Source organism: Perognathus longimembris, chromosome 12 (genome assembly GCF_023159225.1).
Source record: "Perognathus longimembris pacificus isolate PPM17 chromosome 12, ASM2315922v1, whole genome shotgun sequence".
NCBI lineage: Eukaryota > Metazoa > Chordata > Mammalia > Rodentia > Heteromyidae > Perognathus > Perognathus longimembris.
The window spans coordinates 57,727,568-57,737,722 of record NC_063172.1 but is presented as its reverse complement, the minus strand read 5'-3'; positions in this window follow the sequence as shown (position 1 = coordinate 57,737,722).

Here is a 10,155-nt window from a genome sequence, read left to right as displayed (position 1 = left end):
TTAAAAGCATTCCTGTTAAAGTCAAGAACCAGCTCATGCCTGTAATCCTAGCTACTCGGGAGGCTGCAATCTGAGGATTTACATTCAAAGCCAGCCTGGGCAGGAAAGTCCGTGAGACTCTTTATCTCCAATTAACCACTAGAAAACTGGAAAGGGCGCTGTGGCGCAAGTGGTAGAGCACTAGCCTTGAGCTGAAAAGCTCAGGGACAGCACCCAGAGTTCAAGCCCCATGACAGAGAAAAAAAAAGACAAGGGAGTCTACTTTTTTCAGGCTTGTTCTTTGTAAGATTAGAATTCTTGCCAGTGCAATAAGGCAAGAGAAAGAAAAGGCTCCAAATAATAAAGGAAGATGTCAAAGTATTCCTAAACATGCCACCAAAAAAATTCTGGATATGTCAAACACTTTTGTCAACATAGGATAGAAATCAACATACAAAAGTCAATAGTTTTTATGCACACAAACATTTAACAGGCTGAAAAATCAGAAAATTCCATTCACAACAGCCTTAGGAAAACAAAACAAAAATCCTAGGTACAAACTCAACCAAGGAGGTAAAAGACCTTTTACAATGAAAACTTTATAAAACTTTGAAGAAAGAAATGGAAGAAGACACTAGAAGTTGGAAAGACCTCCCATATTTATAGATTGGCAGAACTAATATCATGATCATACAGCTAATGTACTGATTCAATGTGCCATCCAAATCTCAGTGTCATTCTTGGCAGGAATATAAAAATCAATCCTAAAATGCATATGCAAATAGCAAAAGCAATCTTAAAGAAAAAAAAGCAATGCTGGAAGTATTACAATACTGAACTTTGTATTACAGGACTACAGTAACAAAAACAGTTTGGCACTTGCACAAAAGCCGACACAAAGACTAATAAATAGGATAGAATGGATATGCAGAAATCAAACCTCACAGTTACAGACAACTAATTTTTGACAAAGAAACCCAAAATATATACTCAGAAGATAGCCTCTTCAACAAACTTTGCTAGGGGAAACTGTTATCTACATGCAGAAGAATGAAACTGTCTCTCACCCTGTGCAAAAATCAACTCCAAATGAATAAGAACTTGTATTATTAAACCTTAAAACTGCTACGAGAAAGTATTGGGAAAATCCTAGAAAATATAAGGATAGGTAATTAGTCTCTGAAATCACCCCAATAACTCCACAAATAAAGAGTTAGAATAGATGAATAGTACTATAGAAACCATAAAGCTTGTGCACATCCAAGAAATGCCAGAATCAAAAGACACCCAAGAGAATGAAAGAAAATGTCACCATTATTCAATGAACAAAGGATTACTATCCAGAATATTTGAAGAGCTTTAAATATTAAATATCAGCTGGGCATCAGTGACTCATACCTGTAATCCTAGCTACTCAGGAGGCTGAGATTTGAGGATCTCAGTTCAAAGCCAGCTTGTGTAGGAAAGTCCATGAGACCCTTATCTCCACTAAATGACTCCGAAAAAGCGTAAGTGACACTTTGGCTCAAGTAGTAGAGTGCTAGTTTTAAGCACAGAGGGGCTCAGGAACAGAGCCTTGGCCCTGAGTTCAAGCCCCATGACCAACAAAACATTTAAAAAGTTAAAGAGCAAAGGAATAAATAGTTCAATTAATAAATGGACACCCAAAATGATCTGAAAGTTATCAGAAGAAAATACAAGTCATTAAGAAATATATGAAGAAATGGTCAACCTCCTTAGCCATAAAGGAAATGCAAATCAAAACTGTATTGAGATTCTGTCCCACCCAGGGCCAGGTAATGGAAAAGTAGGACAACCCTAAGCCCCAGAACTCACTGCAATTATTTATATCAGCCTCTCTTGCTTCACTCGTTCCTCCTTATGAAAGCCAAATAAGTTCTCTTGCCCACAGTTTGTCTCCCTCTGCCTCCTGACTGTGCTTTCCTGTGTGGCCTCTCATTTTTTAATTAATAAATTATTTTCTGAACACTCAGATATACAAAGAGTAAAATTATGGAGGAAAGTATAGTAGCAGTAATAAAACTGGAGTCATAGTCTAGACAAATTGTAGTTACTTTAAAGTAGGATGAGGGCTTATAAACACACACACGTGATATAATTAGGCTTCTGTAACCTTTTGCCTTTTGGGGGGAGGGGTTTGGGGGGTAGGATAGGGGAGGCATTGGTGGTAGTTTGACACCGGTTCCTGGTATTTAGCTTAGGCTGGCTGGAGGCTTGCTGGCCTGAAACTCACAACCCTCCTACTTAAGGATTACAGGCATATGTTACAATACCTGATTCTTTTGCACTTAAGAAAAAATTCTTTGTAATGAAAGGTTCTTGCTTGAATTAGGCCAAAACCAATCATCAGTCCCTTATAGTTTATGCTTCTTCCTCTGCTAGCATAAGGCATTAGGTTGGAAAGGAAAACATGACTTTGTTTTACACTTGTATCTGCTGTGCATGTGTAACAGCGTTAAAGGTGAAGGGAAAGTTACAGCAACCATCCCAGAGGCCAGTGAGGTCTGGAGAAGCAAACAACCCGCTCTTGGATGACCTGCCGAGCAGATGGAGAATGTGTTTTCTCCACAGTGACATAGCTGCTCTGAGCAACTCTCCTTTCATCACTTACATTAGCAACAATTCAAATACAGAAACAGCACAGAGCTCAGCACTCTTTCTCCTGTGATATATTAATTTGCACTGAAATATTGTTTGATGCGAGTCAGCATTCTGAGTCAGATTAACACAGGGCCAAAGTAATAAGATTAGCTTTCTGCAGAAGATAAAAACAGAAGGAAACTTTAAAAATGCAGAGATTTCCCAATAATTTATAGAAAGTCTGCGTCCTATGAACTAGCCCACAAAATACGCCATCATTTGTACATTTAGGTGACATTCAAGAAGCTAAATATTTTACATAATGAATGACAGTGACTATGTACAAGGACTCTATACAATTGTTTGTAATTCCTATTAAATAACTTATTAGCACACATTGTAATCCTTGTTCCTTTCCTTTTTACACACAAATGCCCTAACTTTCCCAAATATCTCTTCTTGTCTTACTGTGGATCTCTCAGGATTCTAGGGATCACTTCCTACATTAAACTTAGACATCCTTTCTTCTACTCGACTCTGAAAAAAAAGCTTTATCTTCCTTAGTGGGATCTAACACTTTCTATCATTCATCCCTGGAGCGACTGAGTTGATTTGGAAGAAACGTAGTAGCAGACCAGGGTATGCCTGGGCCATGTGCTTGCCTGTGCTGATAAACTCTTCTCTCCACTCCTTATCCGTTCACTTTTACTTTCCTAGAGGGCTGTTTGCTTTCAATTCTCTTGTGAGCTGTTGCCTTCTCAAAAACAACAAAAACACTCTATCATTTGTTTTTAAACTAAGATTTTAAAATGTGTATTTATTTATTTATTTTGGTTCCCTGACCTGGAAATGAATATTTATTTATTTTTTGTTGGTTGTGGGGCTTGAACTCAGAGACTGGGCGCTGTCCCTGAACCTCTCTGCCACTTCCAGTTTTTGAGTAGTTAATTGATCAGAGTCCCATGGGGACTTTTCTGCTCAGACTGGCTTCGAACCATGACCCTCAGATCTCAGCCTCTTGAGTACCTAGGATTCAAGGTGGGAGCCACCAGTACCTGGCTTTTTTAAAGGTTCTTTTGTTTTATTGTAGGGCTTGCACTCAGGGCCTAGGTATTGCCCTTGATGTTTTTGGCTCAAGGTTAGTGTTCTACCACTTTGAGCCACAGCGCCACTTTGTTTTATTATCTTTAAGTAGTTGTACAAAGAGATTTTATTTCAATGTCAGTTTAGGAGTACAATGCATCTTGATCAGTGCATTGTTCTCCCCACCCATCTCCTCAAGTTACCTGGTTTTTCTCTTTTTGATATGAACTTGGATATAAAGCACTTGACACAGAACCTCACAGATAGTGGATGAACAACTATGGATTCCCCCCTTCTTCCCTGGAGGAGATTAAAACAGAACACAAAAACTAGCCTTCTTGCCTGCTAGCTCTATTATTCCCTCTTGGAAGAAGATCCATCGGGAAGAACAAACTGACTTTGTCAAGGGCCCTTCTTTCTAGGCTTTCTTTTCATTTTCAGAAGGGGTGGGATTCCTGACTCTAGCTGGACTCTCGTTGGTCCAGCTAGACTGCTTGTTGCCCATCAAAGTGCTCCTCTCGGATGACCTCATTCTCTTCTCTGCCTCTGCATCCTCTTCCTAAACTTAGTCCTAAGGAAGACTTTTCTTCCCAATCTCTCCGCCCAGAATTTTTTTTTTTTTTTTGCCAGTCCTAGGACTTGGGACTCAGGGCCTGAGCACTGTCCCTGGCTTCTTTTTTGCTCAAGGCTAGCTCTCTACCACTTGAGCCACAGCGCCCACTTCTGGCTTTTCCATGTATGTGGTGCTGAGGAATCAAACCCAGGGCTTCAAGCATGCTAGGCGAGCACTCAACCACTAAGCCACATTCCCAGCCTCGCCGCCCCCCCCCCCCCCAGGATGTTTGTGTTACAGGGCTTTACTTGAAAAGAACTTCCGTTAGTGTGGGATGTGGAGGAGAGCAAACAAGCCATCTGTGTGTCCGGGCCTTTTCCTTCCCCTCACCTCACACGCAAACTGCCCACTTGGCATGGCTTTCAGAGCTTCTGTGCACCAGGGCTGGTGGAAATGAGGTTTCCTGAGCCCCAAACCAGTCTTCTTCTCCCTCCTCATGCCTGGCTGAGAGGAAAACCTTTGCAAAGCCAGAGTGAACAATTATTCATGTTAGCAAAGCACTTGTGGCTCACACCTGTAATCCTAGCTACTCAGAAGGCTGAAATCTGAGGATCGTGGTTCAAAGGCACCAAGGCAGGATAGTTTATGAGACTCTTGTCTCCAATAACCTACCAAAAAGCCAGAAGTTGAGCTGGCTCAACTGGTAGAGCAAAACAAGCTCAAGGAAAGTGCCCAGCCTCTGAGTTCAAACCCCAGGACCAGTACGTACACACACACACACACACACACGCACACACGCACGCACGCACGCACGCACGCACGCATACACATGTGTTTCTTTCAGGCATTAGGTAAAGACTCCTTCCTGACCCAGGAAAGTGGTCAGTTGTCAGCATGGCGGGGGACTAGTGACTGAAAGAGCAACAAGGACTAAGGAAAGAGCAGGTAAGCCCATGAAGTAATTCAGTCTCTGCAAGCAGCAAGTCTCAATCTGCATGAAATTTTTAATAAAGCAAAACTCCCGGGAAAGGAGGTAGATGAGTGTTGACTGAAGTGGGGCCGGGGGATGGGATGGGGACAGACAATGTGGAGGAACAGGAGGGAGTCCTGGGAAGTGATGGACATGTTCTGCATATTGCCTGAACTTATTATGGTTGCATAGTGGCACCAACTTACACATTTCCTAACTCATTGAATTGGACACTTGAAAGTTATTCCTCAAAGCCAGGCACCTGTGGCTCACGCCTGTAATCCTACCCACTCAGCAGGCTGAGATCTGAGGGGATTATAGTGTTCAATTAACCACGACAAGCCAGAAGTGGAGCTCTGGTTTGGTAGAGTGCTGGCCTTAAGGGAAAAAAACTCCAGGAAGTGAGGCACCTGTGGCTCATGTCTGTAATCCTCGCTATTTGGGAGGCTGAGATCAGAGGATTGCAGCTCAAAGCCAGCCCGGGCAGGAAAGTCCATAAGATGGTTATCTCCAATTAATCACCAGAAAACCAGAAGTGGCACTGTGGCTCAAAGTGGTAGAGCGCTAGCCTTGAGTTGAAGAGCTCAGGGACAGCAGGCCCAGAGTTCAAGCCCCATAACCAACTAAAATGTTAAAAAAAAATGTTTCTCAATAATGAGTGGATTTGTTCGTGCTGAGTGCGACAAACCAAGAACAGAAAGACAAACGGCTTATGGTCTCCCTGATACGTGGGTGTTAGAATTAAAATGCAAAGAGATAGAGCAAAGTAAACAGGTCTCAAGATACCAAAACACAGTAAAGAGCAAGGAGGACCCAGAATGAGTGGAAAGTGTGTGAGAATAGTAACAGTAATATCAACAACAATAAGATAGCAGAGGGAATCATCGCTACATGAAACACTGAGCAAAGGGAAGCAAGCATCTCATGGGTGGGATTGGGAAGGAAGGAATGAATGAAGGAGGGAATGGATATTGCTAAACAAAAGGTAAATTACATATCACCCGAAACGGAGAAAGTGTCTGTATTGTTAAAAGATTATAGACTTCATAAGCTATGTAGAGTAGAATGACAATTTTCATCATTGTGAATGCCAAAATGTATATTGTGAAATGTATGTAATAACTTAATCCCCCCCAAAGAAAATAAATATAAAAAAATAAAGGAATAAACATTTAAAAAAATAATTAGTGGCTTTGTGTGTATCTGTGGGTGTGCATGCATGCATGCACGCACATGCCCCAGTCCTGGGACTTGAACTTGGGGCCTGAACACTGTCCTGAGCTTTTTGCTCAAGGCTAGCACTGTATCACTTGAGCCACGTCCAGCTTTTTTGCTGGTTAATTGGAAGCAAGAGTCTCACAGGCTTTTCTGACTATGCTGGCTTTGGACCGTGATCCTAGACCTCATCCTCCTCAGTGGCTAGGATTATAGGCAGGAGCCACCAGCACCCAACTAAGTTTTTAAAGTAAGGTAAAACAGGGGCTGGGAATATGGCCTAGTGGCAAGAGCGCTTGCCTCCTACACATGAAGCTCTCGGTTCGATTCCCCAGCACCACATATATGGAAAACGGCCAGAAGGGGCGCTGTGGCTCAGGTGGCAGAGTGCTAGCCTTGAGCGGGAAGAGGTCAGGGAGAAGGCTCTGGCCCTGAGTCCAAGGCCCAGGACTAGCCAAAGGAAAAAAAAAAAAAGTAAAGTAAAACATCTTTATTTTATAGAAAGGAGAGCCAGGGGTTGGGGGGCAAATTAAACAGGCTATATTAATTATTTTCTTTCTGCATCTCCTCAGCCCCAATTCTTTTGCCAGTGATTCACGATGTGATGTCCTGGACATTCACCTGAGAGAAGAAGGAGCTCCATGGAGTAAGACAAAGTGCTTTGCTTATTTTCTCTGTCTTTTTTGTTTTCTTCTAGATTCTAGGGGGCTGTGGAGGTTTGACAACAATTCATTGTAAATAGGAAATCTGAAATTGACTTCCTCTTTTTGTCTTCTCCCACGTTTTTCCTGAGAACCCAAAAGAATCATACCCAAAGCCCCAGAGAGTACTTCCTTCTCAACAGGGTACTAACTCTAAAATCTTTACCGTTTGGTCTTTTGCTAGGGCCCACTCTGGCCCTCCCTGGCTCTTTGTAGGGAGTGGGGACATTAAATCAGGCCCCTGTCACTGCCCTTTTTCCCACTCACCCTTACTTCCCCGAGAATATCCCTTCCATTCTTTCTCAGGTCTCCAACTTTAGATATATCTTCATACATTTTTATTCATCTCAGGGACTTGAAATTGAAACAAAACTTATTAGAGAAAAAATTAAAAAATCATGGTACACATTTAGTTTCAACTTTGAAGAGATTCCTGAGGGGACCTTTCTCCATCAGAGTTTAATGAGATGACTCCTTTGTGTTAAGCTGCCTGAGCAGTGGCTGGCAGTGTGTTCACACCTGTGCCGAGCTTCTTCCCAGGCGTCGTGCCGTGAGACGCCGCTCACACGTCCACTGGCTTTCGTGCGGCACCCGAGATCACTGCAATCTCTTCAATGTCCTAAACCCACCCAGTTCTTAGGGGGTATCTTTATAACTTCAGTTACGTGTAAAATGTCACAAAATCAGTGACCGAGTCCTGAAATTGTTATGCAACAAGTACCAAAATCATGTGAAGGTGCGCTAAAATTGAAATAAGACTTTGTTCAACTGGGGCACTCTTTTTATTGTCTACATGTTTCCCTTTTTTTTTTTTTTTTTTTTTTGGCCAGTCCTGGGGCTTGGACTCAGGGCCTGAGCACTGTCCCTGGCTTCTTCCTGCTCAAGGCTAGCACTCTGCCACTTGAGCCACAGCGCCACTTCTGGCTGTTTTCTCCGTATATGTGGTGCTGGGGAATCGAACCCAGAGCCTCATGTATACGAGGCAAGCACTCTTGCCACTTGGCCATATCCCCAGGCCCACTTTTCCCTTATTTTTAAAAGAACTTACAAGTTGATTTCTAGGAAGGGTAATTGTCTTCATTGGTCAATATCTTGTGAGAGAACACTGTACTCACGCCACTGACCCTTCAGTTATTGGAAGTGAAGGGATGATATAGTGCTGAAATCTCACTCACTGGGAAGACCACCAGAGGAAAGCAGAAATCTGACCAGGGATCACCATATCAGAGCTCAGTGGCTTTTTACTTCCCACTTCTCTGATAAGGCAGAAGGGGCCATATAGTCATCACTGGCTAGAACAAGAAGGTGAGGAAAGAGAAGGTGAGAAGTCCAAAGAATAAACTCTGTCATGGCACTGAGAGAAGAGTATCTTTGGGTGTGCTTGAGGCCTTCATCAGAGAGAAGAGATTTCTGGGTGCTAGTGGCACACACCTGCAATCCTCGCTATTCCCGAGGCTGAGATATGAGCATCCTGGTTCTGAGCCAGCAGAGACAGGAAAAATCTGTGAGACTCTGATCTCCAATAAACAACAACAAAAAAAGCCAGAAGTGGAGGTGTGACTCAAGGAATAGAGCACAAGCCTTGAGCAAAGAAGTTCAGAGACAGCACCCAGGCCCTGGTTCAAGCCCCAGGACCAGCACAAAAAGTAAAAATAAGGAAATAAAGAAAAAAAATTGAAAAAAAAAAAAAAGAAGAAGAGGAAGAGCCTGCCAGGAGCGGGCCTGTTTCAGCTGTACCTGCAGGTGCTGAGTTGCATCATTAAAGAGTCGGGAGCGTCATATTTCATTTGGCTGGAGCCCCACCTAACACCTGGCAAAATAGGTGAGGGCAGCCTGGTTCATAAGTCATTTTTTGCTCAAACAAATTTATACTTAATTTGTCTGGAGATTTCCTTTCAACACGGCCACCTGTGTCCTATGTGTAACCTTTACTGCAGGCTCTTCTTCCCCGGTTTAAAGCCCCCACAGGAAAACACGCGAATTGCTACCACTTACGCCTTGCAGACTCAGCACACAGCGGAGTCCTGGGTGGTCAGCTCACACAGCCACTGTCTCATTTCACACGTGGACTCCTCACGTTCTTAGATAGGATCGTTTTGGATTCATTTCCCACCAGGGAAAGCATCTGACTTTTTCCTTCCACAGCAGGGGGAAGCCCACTTCCTGTCATCTTGTAAATGTCAGTGGCATCAAGAGGAGTCCACAGCAAGAGCCTTGCTGTGCTGGGCAGTGGGCGGTGGTAGCTGTCTGTCTCAGTGGGGCTTGTTGACATGCCCTTTGCAACCCTGATTCCACCATGCATCGGAGTGTAGCCAGAGCTGCCCCGAACCAGTTTCTAAGTAAGAAGGGAACCAGGCCAAGTCCCATTAGTTATCTGTGAAATCACCAGTGTTCATGTTCCATCACCACGTGAATCCCATAGATACTTTTGTGTGCTAGCTCTGGGGCTTGAACTCAGGGCCTGAGCGCTGTCCCTGAGCCTTTTTTGCTCCAGGTTAGAGTTCTACAACTTAAGCTATAGCTCCAATTCCAGCTTCCCCCCCCCTTTCTTTCTTCTTTCGGTGGTTAATTGGACATAAGAGTGTCATGAGCATTTCTGTCGTGGCAGCTGGTTGGGAACTGTAATCCTTAGATCTCAACCTTCTGAGTTGCTAGCATTTCAGGTGTGAGCTACCAGCACCCGGTTTACCTTAGTTTTTTGAGGCTAACCCTTCTAGAGAAAAAAATTCAACTCTGTGACTTGCATCTGAAAACATTTTCTTTTAGTGGTTAAAAATTATCTAAACAGTTGTACAGAGAATCTTGTATTTTTATTGTTCTTTTTTTTTTTGCTGGTCCTTGGGACTTGAACTCTAGGCTTGGGTGCTGTTCCTAAGCTCCTTTTGCTCCAGGCTAGAACTCTACCACTTGAGCTACAGCACCACTTCCAGCTTTCTCTGTAATCAAACGGACCTAAGAGTCTCACGCACTTTCTTACCCAGACAGGTTTCGAACTTCAATCTTCAGATTTTCGCTTCCTGAGTAGCTAGGATACAGACAATGAACTACTGGTA